General features: G+C 53.6%; 1 long non-coding RNA gene across 1 annotated transcript; it reads left to right on the top strand.

Annotated features, from left to right (window-relative positions):
* Positions 1-990: 990 nt before the first annotated feature.
* LOC142603992 (uncharacterized) lies at positions 991-9851 on the top strand. Its single transcript, XR_012837881.1, has 3 exons — positions 991-2245; positions 2961-3124; positions 9267-9851. It is a non-coding gene; the product is annotated as an uncharacterized LOC142603992 (long non-coding RNA).
* The last annotated feature ends 6373 nt before the right edge of the window (positions 9852-16224 follow it).

The raw sequence follows: 16224 nt of genomic DNA, 5'->3' as shown, positions 1-16224 counted from the left end.
GGCCCTGCCCGGCCTGGATGCTTATATATCCTTCACAAAGCATTATTTTTATGGCGTGTATATAAAGCACACGCACAACGTACATCACCGCCGGGCTGGCAGCGTCTCTCAGCCCAAGCTGGCCGGGTCGGGAACGAGCTGTTTATTGCTCTGTGCCCTCGCCTTGCAGCTCCCCGTGTACGTGCACGGGTGGGTGAGATGGGGAATTTGTTTTTCCCTCTGTTTTTATTTTTTCTCCCTTTTCGCAGGTCATATACCACCAGGCCGTGCCATGGCTGCAGGCAGATTGCCTTGCGTGGGTTTGTTTGAGGAACGTTGGAGAGTTTATCCCAGCTTGGCCGGGGAGGTGTTTGCTCCCCGCTCAGTGCAGGCAGGCTGGGGCAGAGCTGCACCACGGCTAAGGCATCGCCTGGCCTCTGGTTTTCCACGTGCACAAAAAAAAACAGAACAAAAAATAGAAGCCCAAGGTCTAGCTGACTGGCCAGCGTAAAAGCTCTTGCAAAAGCTAATTTTTGCCTGGCTAACGATGGACGGCTGCAGCGTCGGGTGGGGTAGAAACACTCCCGGCTGGTGCAGGACCGGCCGCTGCCACGGCGAGGAGTTGGGTTTCGAGTGCAAGGGAAAAAAGAGCCCGATCCTCGCTCAGGGGCTGCGCGCTGCTAATCCCCTGTTTATTCTCCGTCTAGCCCAGCCGCCCACGTTCTCCTAAGCTTTTGTTCATTAACAAGGTCCAGGGTAAAAAGATACCTCTGCTGCAGCTGTCTGCTGCGCTGGCGCGTGGTCCCGGCACGGCTGGAGGAGCGGTCGGTGTCGCACAGCCGCATCCTCCTCCGGCCCAGCCAGCCCTCGGCGCGGTGCAAGCTCCATCCTCCCGGAGCAGCTCTGCCTTCGCAGGGTTTGGTCCTCTCGGGATTATTTCAGCTGAGGACCACGGTGTAGCCCCGCCGCTTGTCAGCTCAGGGAAAAGTTTTATGCTTGTGAGAAAGCAATAAATAGGAGGGATCGGAGTTGTATCTGCGGGGTGAGCTCTGGCAGCTGATGTAAAGCAAGACGGCTCTTGCGCTGGGTGTGTTAACCCTACCAGTACCTACCCGGCAAGAGCAACCCCCGGTGCTGCCCCAGGGCTGGTACATTTAATTAATTTTTGTCTCCTGCACCAAACCGAAGAGCCAGCTGCTGCCCTGAAGCGATGGAAAGTGGGGTCTAAGTGGGAAAGTGGGATCTCCATGCTCCAGGTTACAGATCCAGTTTTACTCCCGATAAAGTGTTGAAAGAGGCAAATCCCTTGTATATAAAATAACAATAATTATTAGTAGTAATTTATCATTAATTATTAATAATTATTAACAATGCAAGTGCTGAAATACCAAGACAGATAAATATACTTTGGAAACAAAAGGCCAAGCTATAAGGCTAGGTGGAATTGTTCTTATCTCCTGGAATGAAGTACCTTTTATACAGGCTAGGAAAGTTTTGCAAAAAACTCTAAACAAATTCAAAAGTGACTGAACTAATATGACTTCAGTCTCTGAGATGATCCTCTCTGTCCCCAAATGGAGGGGAGATGCTGCCTGTACCTACAATGGTTGTAGCACCCACATACATCCAAAGGTCATAGCAGCCACATCCAGCCCTGCCTGCAAGGGAGCGCAGCAGGAGCTGAGCTTTGCCCCTTGAGCGGGACCCAGAGGCCAAGAACCGACACCAGGAAAGTTGGAAGTTGAGTCAGAAGACAAAGATGACAAGTTGTGCTTCTCCCTGTCTCCAGGAAGACCTTCAGCTACTTTGGGAATGACCACACCGCACGGACAGCCCTTGCCCCAAGACCTCTCTGCAGATCCGAGCGCTCGCCCAGCCATAGACTTGCCGGAGCCAGCTGCGGTGAGGCTGGACGTGCTGGTCGCAGGGCGAGCTGCGGGTGGCTTGGTCGGCAACTCGAGACATCCCAGCATCCCTTCCCGCTCGCTCCTTTTCTCTGATTAATTGCATTTTCTGTCCCTTTGTGGCACGGGCGCGCGCCGGCTGCGGAGGGGCGAGCGGGGAGCGTGCAGCTGTGGGCTCGGCAGCGGAGCAGCCATCTGCAGCACCCGCCCCAGGGAAAAAAGCCTCGCAGCTGCGTGCGCCTGGTACCGGCGGTACCCGGACGAGGTCATTCATCACCAGGAGCCCGGGCAAGGAAGCTTGGCAGGGAAAAGGAGGATGGCAACCACAGGAGGCAAATCTTAAAAATACTCTGCGACAGCGGGTATTGTATTTGCAGCCTCGGAGCTTGTTTCCTTTTGCTGTTATAGAAGGGCACGATGCCTCCATTGTGTCCCATGTGGGATGGAGCAGCCCCAATGTGCCTCCATCAAGCTGATCTTGCCCATCAGCAGGAGGGATGAGCCATGGTCCAGGTCCAGCTCTGCCCTGAGAGGTAGGAGCGGGAGGCAGAAAGGGCATCCCTTCCCAAGAAGCATGTCAAGGGGTTGTGAGGGTTTAAATCATCAAAGCAACACATTGGGTTATGTTGGGTGGTGATGAAAGGTGCCTTTCTTGGTGCCTTCACAGACACCCTTCCTTACTGTCTCTCCTTAGTCTGTAGACCCATCTATGCTAACAGCAACTGACAGGAGAGAGCAAAATGTGTGAGCTGAGCCCTATGGACACTTATGGGCATCCAACTCCACTGGCTCTGGTTACATGAAGTGCTGCTGAAGGCTCTGACCCACTTTCCCAGTTGTCTCTCCTGCAGCAGCTGAAGGTCCCCACCATGGGCACCACAGCAGCATGGATGTCCTCGGAGCAAGGACATGGTGATGGGATGAGGTCCCCCGGCAGCGGAGCTCATGTTTGCCACCCTCAACCTGGTCCACCTGCCCAGTCATCTCTCGGTCTAGCAGAGGGAGCCAGCAGACACCCATCAGTGATGTCCACAGCAGGCTCTGACGTTGCCACTGGTCTCTCTTCTTGGCCCCCAGTTCACTGAAGAGGAGAGTGGGTATCAGGAGCTGCATGAGGAACAGGGAGCGACCCCAAAACCCCACCTGCAGGTCCCTGGACACAGGTGACACCACCAGACCCGTCGGTGGAGACGGCTTCGCTCAAGCAAGACAGGATGCGGTCACCTTCCCAACAGAAAGAGGTGAGAGCCGGGGAGCGCGGCCGCTCGGCACAGCCCCACAGGGGACCGGGGACAGGGGTGGCCACATGGAGCAACACGACTCGGTCCAACGACGCGTATCCAAACCGGTTTTCTCTCTGTGGGATGCCCCGTCTTTCCTGTTTACTTGTTATTCTGGAAATAGAACAATAAATAATTTATTGCCGATCGGTTGGCGCGCATCCGACCTGTCAGTTAAGTTGATTTTAACTGGCCAAGTGTCAGGGCAAAAGGCCAGGAACGTTGTGCTAGGGAACAGTCAACACCACAATTATAAGATTAACACCTTGTTTAGTGGTCAGATACTGTCAAGTGGTAAAAGATTGCTCCGGTTCGTCTCTATAGAGCATCGTTCACAAATTACCTTATTAAGCAGGATCTTGCTCGTGGTCGGCTCCCTGCACCTGTGTCCTCAGATATTTCCATTCATGGTGGAGAGGAGGCCAACACTCGGCCGGGGCTGCGCAGCTGCAGGAGCATTATTCCCTCTTACCATATTTGCATATCAATGAGCCCCTGATTAATATTTAAAGAGCCAGCTGTCCGAGCCACCTATGAAAGAAAAAAAGCTCTGTGAGGTTTTTTTTTGGGTTTTTTTTTTTTTTTTAGGGATAACACTCACTGCCCTTTATCAAGTATGCTTCATTTTTACCCCCTATTCTTTTATTTTAAAAAAAAAAAATGCCAGGGAAAAAATATGAAACACCATTAGCGAGTTATCAGTGAATGAGTTGTGCTGCTCTCAATGCTTCTCAGTCCTTTTGTGCCATAGTTGCAGCTGCATCGAGCAGGTTTTTAGGGGCAGGAGCCCAGTGCCGACAGGCGCCCATGGGAACAGCTCAACGTGAACATGAGGCCTGGGAAACGGGCAGCATCCCCGCAGGCGGGCAGGGCAGGGGCTGCCTCTCCTTTACGGGATGTACTTCCATGCCTCCGGCTTCCCCGGGCTCCTGTTGCGGAGCCATGGCTGGTGCCGATGTCCCTGCAGTCCCCGGAGGGGAGAACGAATGCAGCGGCGTTGCGCTCGGCGAGGGATGCTGATGGTGATCCATCAGGTAACGAGAAGCAAGACACAAAGTAATGGAGCGGGCTAATCAATTGAAATGCCATCAAAAAACTAAGAATCGGCATTTTCTGTGCCTCCCCAGCACTATTAATTGCCAGGCGGTTTTGTTTCCAGGCTTAAAAAGCTGTCATTTTAATAGACTATTCTCTTGCCATTTTTTTTCCTTGAGCATTTGTCAATAATCCTCCAACAGCGGCAGCTTTGTTATCCCAACTAATTGGAGTCAAGTAGGGCTGCGATAAAAGATCGTTCATGACTGAGCCCTGGGAAAAATGCAAAAGGATTTTAATTTTCAATAAAATATGCAGATAAGTAGAAATTAACAGTGGGGAATGGGATCTGGAGGCTGCACGAATAATGGTGCTGCTCAGACGATGGTGGCTCGAATGGCTTAATGAGGACCCCGAGCGGGTTGTTGGTGATGCCGGAGACTCTGCGGGGCCGGGGGGGGGGGTGCATGCACCTTCCCTCTGCCACCTGCATTAGCCACCCACGGGAAATTGATGGCTCGGGGTACTTTGTAGTATTTTAATCGATATTTCTTGGGTGTGGGAGATGAGCGAGCCATTTATCTGACCAGTCATGCCTAGCTGCAGCTGGTGGGGAAATATTTCAGGTCACGCTTTGTTATATTCATATACAAATGAGGGAAATTTGGGCATCCCTTCACAGTGGGGATGGGATCACTGCAGGATGCCGCAGTTCTCGTGAAGCCAAGTACGGACACGGCCCCCTCTCTGCCTGCGCCACTGTCCCAGCCCGAGCCCGGCGGTGACCGCCGGCTGCTACAGACGCAGATTTTGGCCAGGACGCCCCGGGCGGACACAAGTGTTTCTGCCACACTCCCCTGCCCATCGCTGCGTTTTGATGCAGCTGGTGGCAGATGGTCTGTTCTGCTGGTGCAGCCTCCAGAGAGGAACTAGACAGTTGGGAGCAGAAATAAAAATCCCTCCAGCGCCACTGGACGCAGAGGGGCTTGGCTGGATTTGTCCAAGAGGCCTCTCCTGGTCCTGTGTCTGGCTGCACTGGGATCGGGGCAGTTCCACTGCAGGATACTGTTTGCAAACGCATTTTCAAAAGTGATGGGATAAAATATTTCCTAGCAAGGGGCCGTTCAGCTGCATCCGCAGAGGACCAGGTGCTGGAGGGGGACTATGCGCTGGCAGGGCACCGGGTACCAGCACAGGGCAAACAACCCACGTGCTGCTTGCAGGGTCTCAATGCCAGCTCCACGCCACCAGCACCACGCAGAACAGGTCGGTCCCACATTTCCCAGCAAGTCAGAGCACTTTTTAGGAGGATTTTGCACAACTGATGCCTCCTAGCAGCCGTGCCCCATCCCGCTGCGATGTGCTGTCCTGCGGGGCACGGAGGGGAGGCAGCCGTACAAAGCTGCACGCAGCCGCCGAGGAGGTGTGGGCAGTTTTCCGAGGGCAGGATGGAGCCGGCTGAAGCGTTGGGGACCCGCTGGCCCCCACACCAGCCCCCCTCCAGAGTGAACAGCCCCTTGGGGAGGGGGACAGCTGAGCCATCACCTGTTGGGGCTCAGACGCCGCAGCTGCGCCCGGCACCACCCAGCTGCTTTGAACCCACCGGATTAGGCAGAGGAGAGTGCCACGCACGCACTTGTGCTCCGCATGCCAATGCCTTCCTCCTCCTCCTCCTCCTCCCAGCGCTCTGCCGGCCACACGGCCACAACCTCCCCGACCCAACGTCTCATCCATTTCGCATTTTCCACGCCAGCTCCTTGCTCCTCGCTGCTGGTTTGGGGACAGCCCCGGGGGAGGCAGGTGGCAGCGACCCTTCGGACCCTGGGGGTTGGAGCCCCCGTGCCGGTGGCTGCAGGGCCCTGGGTGGGAGCAGCGGGGATCTGCTCTGGGCTGGACTGGGCACAGCAGTGATGGAGGTGGGAGGACCCCTGGGTGAGGGTCAAAGCACCTTCAGCATTTGGGACACTAGGTTCAGATCTGCTGAGCTTTAGCGTTCTTATCCCAAACAGATAAAAATCATAGGAAATCCCATGGGAAAAACCAGCATTTTTTTAACTTTGGGAGAGCCAGATGCTGCCGCTGCATCTCCAGTTGGGGTGTGTTGGGTCCCAGTTTGGGGACGCAGTGCTTGGTGCTGCTCTCCCTTTCGTGGTGACACTGGAGCGTGGCTTGCGGTGGGCGGCTGTGACACGTGCATGTGGCTCTGTCTGCCATCGCAGCACGTGTTGCAGTGATGTCCCCAGCTTGCCAGAGGACAGATGGGGACATCAGGTGGCCAGATTCTCTATTCAACCCAAGTACCACCCCCATCCCTTTCCGTCCCTCCCTTACACACGTGTGGGACACCTCTCTCCTCGCGCCTATATTTTCTCTTGTTTTACTCAATCCGAAATTCAAACCCACGGAGACAGATGGCCCGTTCTGTGGTTTGCCAGTGGCAGCCAAGCTGTCCCCGTGCCCTTGCCGAGCTCAGCGCCGCGGCAGGACCAGGACCAAGGCTTGGCCTCAGTCCCTGAGGGTGCGTTTCTCAGAGAGCAGGATTTGCCCTCTGCTATTAAAAGCAGAGAGGGATTGGTTTGCGTCTGTTGGGTTTGTTCTTTTTTTTTTAAATAAGCATTCTTCCCAGTACTGTACTTTTAAAATTACCTGGTTTCACTATCTGTTCCCCACGCTTATGCTTTTGGTCTATTTAAGAGCAAGAGTGTAACATTAAGGTGATTTATAGCAATCTCTGGCGTGGAAGGGCAGAGACTTGGGTATTTTTTTCCTTTTTCCTCAGGTGAAAGAAAACCTCAAATGTTAACTCACGAGACATTACAACGAATGCTCCGTCAATCCTTGATTTACGAGCTCAAATTTATGAGTTAAAAATTATTATTCCACTCGCATATATTTTTTCCCCTGGCCGTTTTTAGTGCTTGTGAAAGGTGAGGGGTTTGACAGCTCCTGGAAACAAAAGCCTTTAATATCTCCCTGAGCAAGGCTCTCCCAGGCAAGAAAAGAGATGCCAAGAGGGCTTTTCCTCCCTGCCGCAGATATTAGTCACTCCAGGCTGGTCCTAACCAAACATAGCAGAAAGTTTGCTTGAGATAAGCCAGGACTAATTAGCAAAGTCCGTTCTTGGTGCCCTGGGATTATCCTCGGCGGCTGGATCAGCACTGGGCTGGAGGGTGAGGCTGGGGGTGGAGGGTGCCCATCGCCCCCCCGCCCCTCCCCAGCATTTTCGTCCCCTCCCAAATTTTTTTGCACACCTCCAGACTTGTTGGCGGGGCACACGAGGGGGCTCGGGCTGGCAGGTCGCCTTCCTCTGAGGTTGCTCTGGGATTATTTTTAATCACTTTGGTGAAGTATCCCCACCCCCCACCCTGCCTCCATCCCCCGAGTGACACCAACATTTTGGTCCTAAACTAAACTGGCAGCACTCTTTAAAATATAACACGCGTGAAATACCAGGGAGCAAAAAAATATCCTCTTTAAAGCATATGTCGCGCAGTGGCTTAGAGAGCCGGGGGATTAAAACCTTAGTGGAGCTTGGGAAGTAATGCCAGAGCCCCTGCTGCACTTCATTAAAGTACATTTTTGACGCAGCTTGCCTTATTCAATAACAATTTAGTTGACTAAAAACTGAATCGAAAGGGACAGGCAACTGTGTAGCATTTTGTTGCATTTTCATTTTCAGCATTTTTTCATGTCAATTTGCCATCTGCTGCCCCAGCGGCTGGAAGGTGGCTGCGCTCTGCCAGGGGCAAGGCTGAGCCCATCTCAAAGTGGTGGAGGGTTTGTGTGTGTGTGCGTGTGTCCCCAAAAAATTAGATGGAGTTGGGGTCGGGCTGATGCTCCCGCAGGGTCAGCCGGGCTGGATGCTGAGGCTCACCACTATGCCCACCTCCCCGTCAGCTTCTCTGCTCAACCCACAGCCATAAGCCCCACTCATGAGTCCTAAAATCTTGCCCCGGCCATACTTGGACATCTTGGGTTTTCCCTTGTCCCCACCTGTAGGGACTTAACCTTGATGCCTGCGGTCGTGACAAAGCCCAAACGGCTTCAAAGCCATCGGGACGGCTCTGCGGCAGGCGCAGGAGTCCAGGGGGGTGGATGAGGCTTTGCCACCGTGGCCAATGTTGGCTTCTGGTTTTACTGGCCACGAAAATGAAATGTGCGGTTTTAGGTGGCTTGAATGGCAAAGCAGAAAGGAAGAGTTTCGCTGGCCGTGGCTGCTTCCTGGGGAAATTCCCATTTTGAGGAAAGAGATGTTTTTCTATTGGAAAACATGCTTGGAAGGAGAAGGAGCAAGGATGCCTTGGTCTGTGCCTTACCCCCAGGAGGGCCTGCAGATGGTCCTGGCGTAAATCTGTCACTAAGGACATTTCGTGGTGCAGGGGGCAGGAATCCCACAGCCCGGGGACGGTGCTCCGGACACAGGGAACTCCAGCAGCTCTGAATATATTTGTGTTTGGTATTTCCAAAACCCTTGAAGGCAGTACTCCACATTATGGAAAGTTCATCGGGAGAGAGCAACCAATTTCAGCCTGGAAGGGCATGAGATGGCTGCTCAGATGGTATCTAATTGTTTTCATCTCCTTCCTCCGTCCGTTCCTAAAGTCAGGCAGATTTTTCTTCCCTCAAATTGGCTCAAAAAGAAAAAAAATTGATCCCAGGTTGAGATTTTTGTATTTCAAGTATTTGGGGCGTGTTTCTCTTTAGCGCAGAGGGAACGTCACAGCCAGGCAGCCGAGGGCCTGGCTCCATTTATTTAATATTCCCCATTTATTTAATATTCAAGTGGCTTAAAGACAGGCAGGGAGGCAGGAAGCACCTTGCAGTGGGAGGATGGGGTATAGGGGGAGATTGCTGGCATTTCTCCTTTGCCTGAGTCCGTATGGGGCTAAACTGCCTTAGGGTGCATGTTTTTGGGTACAGAGTCCCTTCTGTGCCCCCAGTCCACCTGCCCATGGGTAGACCAGGTGGCCCACTCTGTGCCACCCACCTCCTTCGAGGTGGGCACAAAAAGTGCAAGGGAGAGCAAGCACCAAGGGCTGTTAAATACAGAGGTGTTCTCCACTTTCAGGCATCTCTGACCGTGTCTGTTCCCTCCTGGTGCTCCAGTGATATCCGTCCATCAAAGACCAGACACTGGGCTAGAAGGATGCTTGGGATCCAGCCAAGTCCTTACATTCTCCTCCACCTACACACCCCATGCATGACATATAGACCTCTCTTGACCATGGCCCTCCTTGTGCCAGGTAAGCTGGGGAGCAGGACAGTTCGGGACACACGAAGACGTGAGTGATGTTCCTGAGGTCAAGCGAGAGCAGGAGGGGTCCCAGGGGAGCCAAGCAGTCAGGTCCAAATATGGATCCACCATGTGCATCTTCTCCAGGAGCAGCCAGCCAATGTTCCCACAGCATGTGTCACGGTTCCCTGAATAACCAAGGCGTTCATACAAACAAAACAAAGAAACCCTCCGTCTCTCCGGAGACAAGTCACAAACAGAGAGCCAGGCCAGGCCCATTGATGGAGCTGGATGCAGTGAATCACTCGACCAGCTGTAGTTTAAGCAATTTGGGTCAAATATGCACCCTGGCATCACGCCACCAACTTATCTTGCATTTCACTTGTTGTACCTCAGCTCAGGGTTTGCCTTGCAGTTGCTTTTAATTAACGGTAAAGTCTTCAGGGTTGAAGGTGGGTACCTGCTTATGCAGAGCTACCTTAAGGAATCTGCTCTGTTGGTTTTATTCCTGTTGTTATTATGTCAGTTTTATTCTTGGCTAATTTTTACTGCAGCTGAACACAAAGGACGGCAAGAATAGTATTAGCAAAGAGCCTTACTGAGCTATTAATGTTCCCCGTGGGTGCAGAGTGAACTTAGACACTCAACAAGTGTATAAACGGGTCCATAAAACGTGCCCGGGGTATCCCAGCAGTGCAGCACCGAGGGGCTGCAGGGAAACTGGCCCACACCGTGCGCGGGCGAGGGCCTGAAGCCGAGGGCTCGGTGCAGCTTCGGCTTAGTGAGGCTGAGCCCAGGGGACCTTCCTCCAGGATTACATCAGTAGCATGAGGATGCTGAGTGTACTGTCTGGGAATCTAGAAGATGAGGGGTTTTTTTCTTCAAGATTATGTATATGATAAAATATGTTCTGACTCTCAGGCCGCCTGCAAAAAGGGATGTGCTACAAAAGCGACATCACCTGATTTTTCCAGTACCTGGGATGGCAGCTCTGTGTGCCGAGGCACCGCGGGGCTGGGCTGGGGCTCGCTCCCCTTCTCCACGTCCCTGCCCAGTTTGGTACCTGGCGTTGCTGTAGGCAGGGACCGTGTGGCTGCTCTGGCCTGGGCAGGGAGGTGTGTGCAGCGCTGTCTTCTGCTAAATGGGGTCAACCCCCCCACACTCCAGGGATATGCTGGGGATCCCGCGCCCTCTGGGACCATCCCACGGCTACGGCAGGGGTTGGGGTGTGATGGGGATACTTGGCGCGGGTACCACTGTGAGGATGCTCTGAACCGTAAGAGGCTTGGCCAAGGTGGCTTTTTCCATGTTGTCTGTATCTCCTTAGAGATGCTGTTTGGGAGATGCTTTAAGCAGCTGTGGGACGCAGCTTTGCATGGCAATAAAACCTGGTGTTTCCAAGCATTCCTGACAGGGGATTTCACCCCAAAAGAGAGAACAAGGTGGAAGAAGCAGCAGATGGGTGGCAGCTGGGAGTGCCCCCAAGACTGCGGGGGCAGATGGAGCTCAGCCCCCCACCTGCCGAGGACTGGGGCAGTGAGCAGGAGCCCTGTGGGGATGGGCAAGCACTGGGAGGGGGAAGGCAGAGCAGGACTTTGCTGATCAGCTACACTGGCTCCAGTGCGCCAGGCAAGAGCAAAAATGGGGGGAAGAGAGCATCCAGGCGCTTTCCCTTCAGGGACAAGCTGCTTTGCACAAGTGTTTGCTAGTGGGTTGGGGGGAGGCAAAAAGGATCCGGTTCCTAAATTGGAGGCTAGCTGGAAAATGGAGGTCTGCCCCCAGGCAGCTGGGGATTAGCCATGGGGATCTGTGGAAGGAGGTAAAACGTCGGGCTTCCTTCGGTCAAGATCACAGGGACATAGTTGAGCGCCGGCCAATGCATCTCGCAGGCCAGCGCTCCGCAGACAGACTCCACCTCCCAAAACAACCTCATTGCACTGGGCTTGGCAGCGCTGCTCCATCTGGCAGCCCCCTCCTGCACAGGCTCAAAACTGAGCTCATATGGAGCCAGAATAACCTCTCGTCCCGGAGGGGACAAGAGGAAGGGAGCAGCACCCACACCATTTTTGGTGTCAGCGTTGGGTCTGTCCCACAGGTGCAATACCCCCGGGAGCACCCAAATGGGTTGGAGAAGAGGGACTGAGCTGAGCATCACCCTCACCTTTGGGTGCAGAGTTTGAGGAGACCCTGGTCATGACCCTTAATCTCTTTCACAAGCCCTTCTGGATGGAGGAGGGAAATCAGGACGACTCCTTGCCCTCGTTCCTGACCCAGCCTTGGCGCCTGCCGAGCCTGCCCAGGGCTTTTGGCTGGTGGGGAGGGATGCTCGAAGGGACTGGTTTTTCCAACCAGCTTTACTGGCCAGCTGAGCCCGGGGTGTGCTGAGGAGTGAAGCTTCTTTAAAAGCACCCAAAATTTGCTCCGATTCAACATTTCAGTAAGAAACTGAAATTTTAGTATGGGGGAAAAAATGAATTAAAATGTCACTGGGGATCTTTAGTAAACGATTCAGATCCTTCATTCTCCCCAAGTACAGAGGAGGCTGGAGTTGCTCCAAAACTGGAGTTTTAACCAAAAGAAGCTAAAACAAACAAACAAAAAAACACTTGGCCATGTTTTTCGTCGTCCCCTTCCCCCTCCTTTTTGATCGTCTCTGTCTTGTACAATCCTGGTATAGGCAAATAACTGAGGATTTCACCCATCTTTTCAAAGTGGCGTAGAGGAAGAAAGCAGCCTTTGTAAAGGGGTTTCTGAAGTTCTCTGTTCTGGGAAGGTTGGAAATAGCACAAAAACATCCTTTCTCACTATATTGTGTCGCTTCCAGCTCTAAGCTCCACCATGACCCAGATGTTTAGATGCTGATGCTGAAAAAGAAAAGAAGAGCCATGGCAAGAAAGCCAAGAGAGTGGGGATGCTGTGTGAAATTTGCTTCCAGAAACCTGCACTGCTTTGGGTAGGTTGTTGTTCTCTTCTAAGCAGGGAAAAGAATTAGTGAAGGAGATTCAGATACTGTGAATTAAGATATTAATTAAGTAGGTATAGTGATGACTATTATTCCAACTGTATATCTCCTTATGTACAACCATATAGTTTTGCTTTAAGACAATATGCATGTTTAGCCTGAAATGTATTCAGGGTTTGGTATGATCAAGCATTTTTTTCTGCCTTTTGATCTGATTCTCCCTTTTTCACCTCATTGCTCCCAAGTTTTCCCGACCTTGGGACAATTCTTGGTGTGAGTTCATCAGTCTTCTTTTAAAATTATCTTTACTCAGAAGGAGGAAGGACTTCCTTAGGCGGATGTATGGAATAACTCTGTTATTACCTAATTGATTGGACAAGGAAAGTTAAGTGTGAAACTCTTTATTGTCCGTATCCTCTCTCTAATTATCCCGTCTCAGCAAGGACATCTCCGAATGTCTGGTCCATAGTTCCTCTCTAATTGTTCTGCCTCAGCAAGAATGTCCAAGCCGTTAATCCATCCCTTCCAGAGGGGTCTCGGCGTGGGGTTTCGCAGTCAGCTTGAGCTGAGCAAAGTCCATGCTGATGTGGGAAGGGGGTGACCCCCACCTCTCCTGGGCCATGCCTCCCCACTGTGCCAGCATCCGTGTCCATCCAGCTGCCTGGACGTGTGTCCAGCTGGATTTTGTGCTGCAGAGAGGGGCTGGGACCAGACTGAGTGCACCCAGATGTTGGGGGGGGGGGTGGCAAGGCACCGTCTCCCACTGTCCTAAGCCTGCTGCTACTAGAGCACAGGCTGTGCTGGCCAAATCCTGGAGCAGGAGGTGGGAGCTGAACTCTGCTCCGGCAAGCAGAGGAGCGAGACAGACTGCTCCAGCGCTGACTTTTCAGAGCCTGAGCCCTGGCTCTCACCGCACGCCTGGCTACGGGCTCGTCCCGGCGGCGGGGCCTCACGGCTGTCACTGCAGAGTGGAGAGGGGACGTTTCCGTCCTGCACTCTCCTGCCTTCTCCAAGGGGTGAGGGCCGAGACCGGGATGCTTTAAAAACAAAGCCTCGAGCCTGCAAAGGTTGTGCTGCTGGAGCGACAAAGCTGATTCACCGTCTGCGGTGGCAGGCGGCCACGGAACAGCAAACCATATGGTGGGGCTGGGTGGGAGGAGGAGCTGGGCTCCGTGCTCACCCGCAGATCCCGGGAATGTCATGTGAGGGTCCCCGGGCATCCTGTGTGGGATGACCTGCCCGCGGAGCCTGCACGTCCCTGCCCCGTGGTCAGCTTTTGGCTCAGAGCCTGTCCCCGGAGCATGAGTGGTGGTTATTGACCCACAGCCCACCCTCCAAAGCAGTGGTTGCAGGGAAAATCCCGCTGCCCGGCTCCTCCACATGCCGCTCGCGGGCGGGTGGCTGGGCACAGCGTCGGAGGCTCAGCTGTCCCGGGGAGAACGCCTTCACCACCACCCCGGGCTTGCGTGGGGCTGCGCTTGTGTTGATGTTTGCTGCAGGTCCCCTGCCATCACGCTGTTCCCAAGCACCCTCCTCGCCGCCCCCGCCTCGGCACTTTGCCGGACTGGAGGGTGGTCAGGGACCCGCATGGTTTCTCCCCATCCCCACCCCCCCACCCCCCTTTCCCCGCTCGTGCCTAATTCAATTTGCTTCTCCCAAAACAGCTCCCCATAGCTTGACCATTAACAAATGGACTTGGCCGGAGGCCTCGGCGACCATTTGCATGCTAAACCTGCTGCCGCCGCTGCCTGCCAGCCGGGCCCCGGGCACCCGCGAGCCGCACCGGCGCTGCCAGCATCCCGCTTTCGGCGCGCCGCGGAGAGCTGCCAAATCGCAGCGGCACTGGTGCCAATTCAGAGAGAAAGGATCGAGGGAGCTGCACACAAAGAGCGGTTTATAGCCAGGCCGGGCACCTGACATGGGGAGGAGGGAGGGCTGAGACGTGCTTAGCTCTGATAATCCCCAGTTTGAGTTTAATATATTATTATTTTTTTTTAATCAAAAGCACAGCAACAGCTGGGGCTGAGGCTTTCCAGGAGATGAACTCATGAACAACTGTTCAAAATAACTTTATTCGTGCTGCTATTAGATCAGTCCACTGGGGAGCAACCAATTATTTTTGATTACTCGAGGCAGATAAGGCTGGGGTAGAGCCGAAAACCATGCGCCACAAGGGATCAAGGGCACCTCGTGGCTTGGGCGCGTCGGCCACATTGCCCTCTGGCAGGGCACGGGTCCCCAGCACCCATGGGAGCCCCCTCCTGGTGCCAAAGGGTCGTGCTGGGAGACGCATGGTGGGTTGGGTTGTTTTGCACAGGGTTTTGCAGGTGTGCACTATGCGGGCACGCAGGAGGCAGCACACGCGCATGTGCCGCAAGCAGGCTGGTGTGAATATCTGCGGGCAGATGTGTGCCGTTGCAGCCTAAAAACCAATTAACAGTGATGCTGCAAAGGTAATTACCTGCCCGAGGCTGGTCTGTCCATCTTGTTCATAAGCCTCAGAGCCGGCACGGCATCAGCCCAGGGAAACATGAGGGGTTCGGAGCAGGACAGGTCCCTTCCCAGCGGCCGAGACGAGCAATGCCTGGACTCGTGGTGCAGCAGTGCCTGCGGCAGCATCACGGGCAGCGCGGGTCCCGTGTGCCCCTGCCCGGGGGAGCATCGCAGGGGTCCGAGCAGGGCGGTGCTCGGTCACTCACCCTGTTCCCATCCTGCAGACCAGACTTAAAGTGCTTTCAGTCAGCTGAGGCCAGTGCTGGACATTTTTGCTTTCCAGCATGACATCAAGCAAACCTGAGTGTGAGATCTGTTAGCCAGCAGGATAATCTCTTGAGGGAAGGAAAGGTGGAAGCTAAAACACTAAAAACTGTGCTGCAGGGAACAGCCTGCACTGGCCAGGAGACAGACTGCATGATCTAATAGGTCTTTTCCATTTCTCGCTCCTGTGATTCAAGAAGTCTTGTCACTAGGGATTTTTTAAAAATAGACTGGATGAAACAGAAGACGGTGGATATAGGGATCAGTCCTGCCTTGGCTGGGAGGCAGGTTGGTCTAACAGGACTTTTCCATCGCGTTGTTCCATGATTAATCGAGACAAGAAAAGAAAAAGGAAACTGATAAACACAATAGTAATTCCATCCAGGGTTTGCCTTAGTCAGGTTATTATAATCCTGACATCATGTCTTGAAAAGACGACTGGAAATAAATCTCTAGTAGATAGTATCTGCTCGGGGGGGATGGAGAGGTGCACCAGGCTGCCAGGGGAATGAGGAGTTAACAGCTTTGGTGGTCCCCTCCCCAAAAAGCTATTTGTTCCAATTTCGCTGGGTCTCAGATCAGCAACAGGAGCATGTGGCTTCCAGGGGAGACCTCGCATCTTCTTCTGCCTGTGCTCCTCAGCCCTTCCTGCTAAAATCACCACTCCCTGGAAAAAAAACATTTTCTGAAGGTGATTTGAGGTGGTTGGGAAGTTCATTTCCTGCCAGGTCATTTAATCAGGACAAACATGGGGAAGTTTGGGTTTGGCTTCAGCCGTGGAGGTGAGCAGTCTCCAGACAGCCGTGGTCTCCCAGTGGATGCTCCGCCACTGGGTCCACGTGGGAACAGGTCCTTGCCCGCACTGCGACCTCTCCCGAGAGACTTTGAACTCGGACCAGCCTGAGCTGTGGCTATTCCCGATGGCCCCACGCTCTGGAGCTGCGGCTCAGGTGAGACAGGATGTCTGTGGGACGCACAGAAGGATTTTTTTCTTTCCCTTTGGCCTTTATGGCCGGTACTGTGGATAAGTGTGAAAGACGTGAGTGAGATTGCTCAGAAACGTGTCTGAGCCCG

Source organism: Balearica regulorum, chromosome 15, assembly GCF_011004875.1.
Source record: "Balearica regulorum gibbericeps isolate bBalReg1 chromosome 15, bBalReg1.pri, whole genome shotgun sequence".
NCBI lineage: Eukaryota > Metazoa > Chordata > Aves > Gruiformes > Gruidae > Balearica > Balearica regulorum.
The sequence above is the reverse complement of the archived record's forward strand: the minus strand, read 5'-3'. Positions and strand labels throughout refer to the sequence as shown.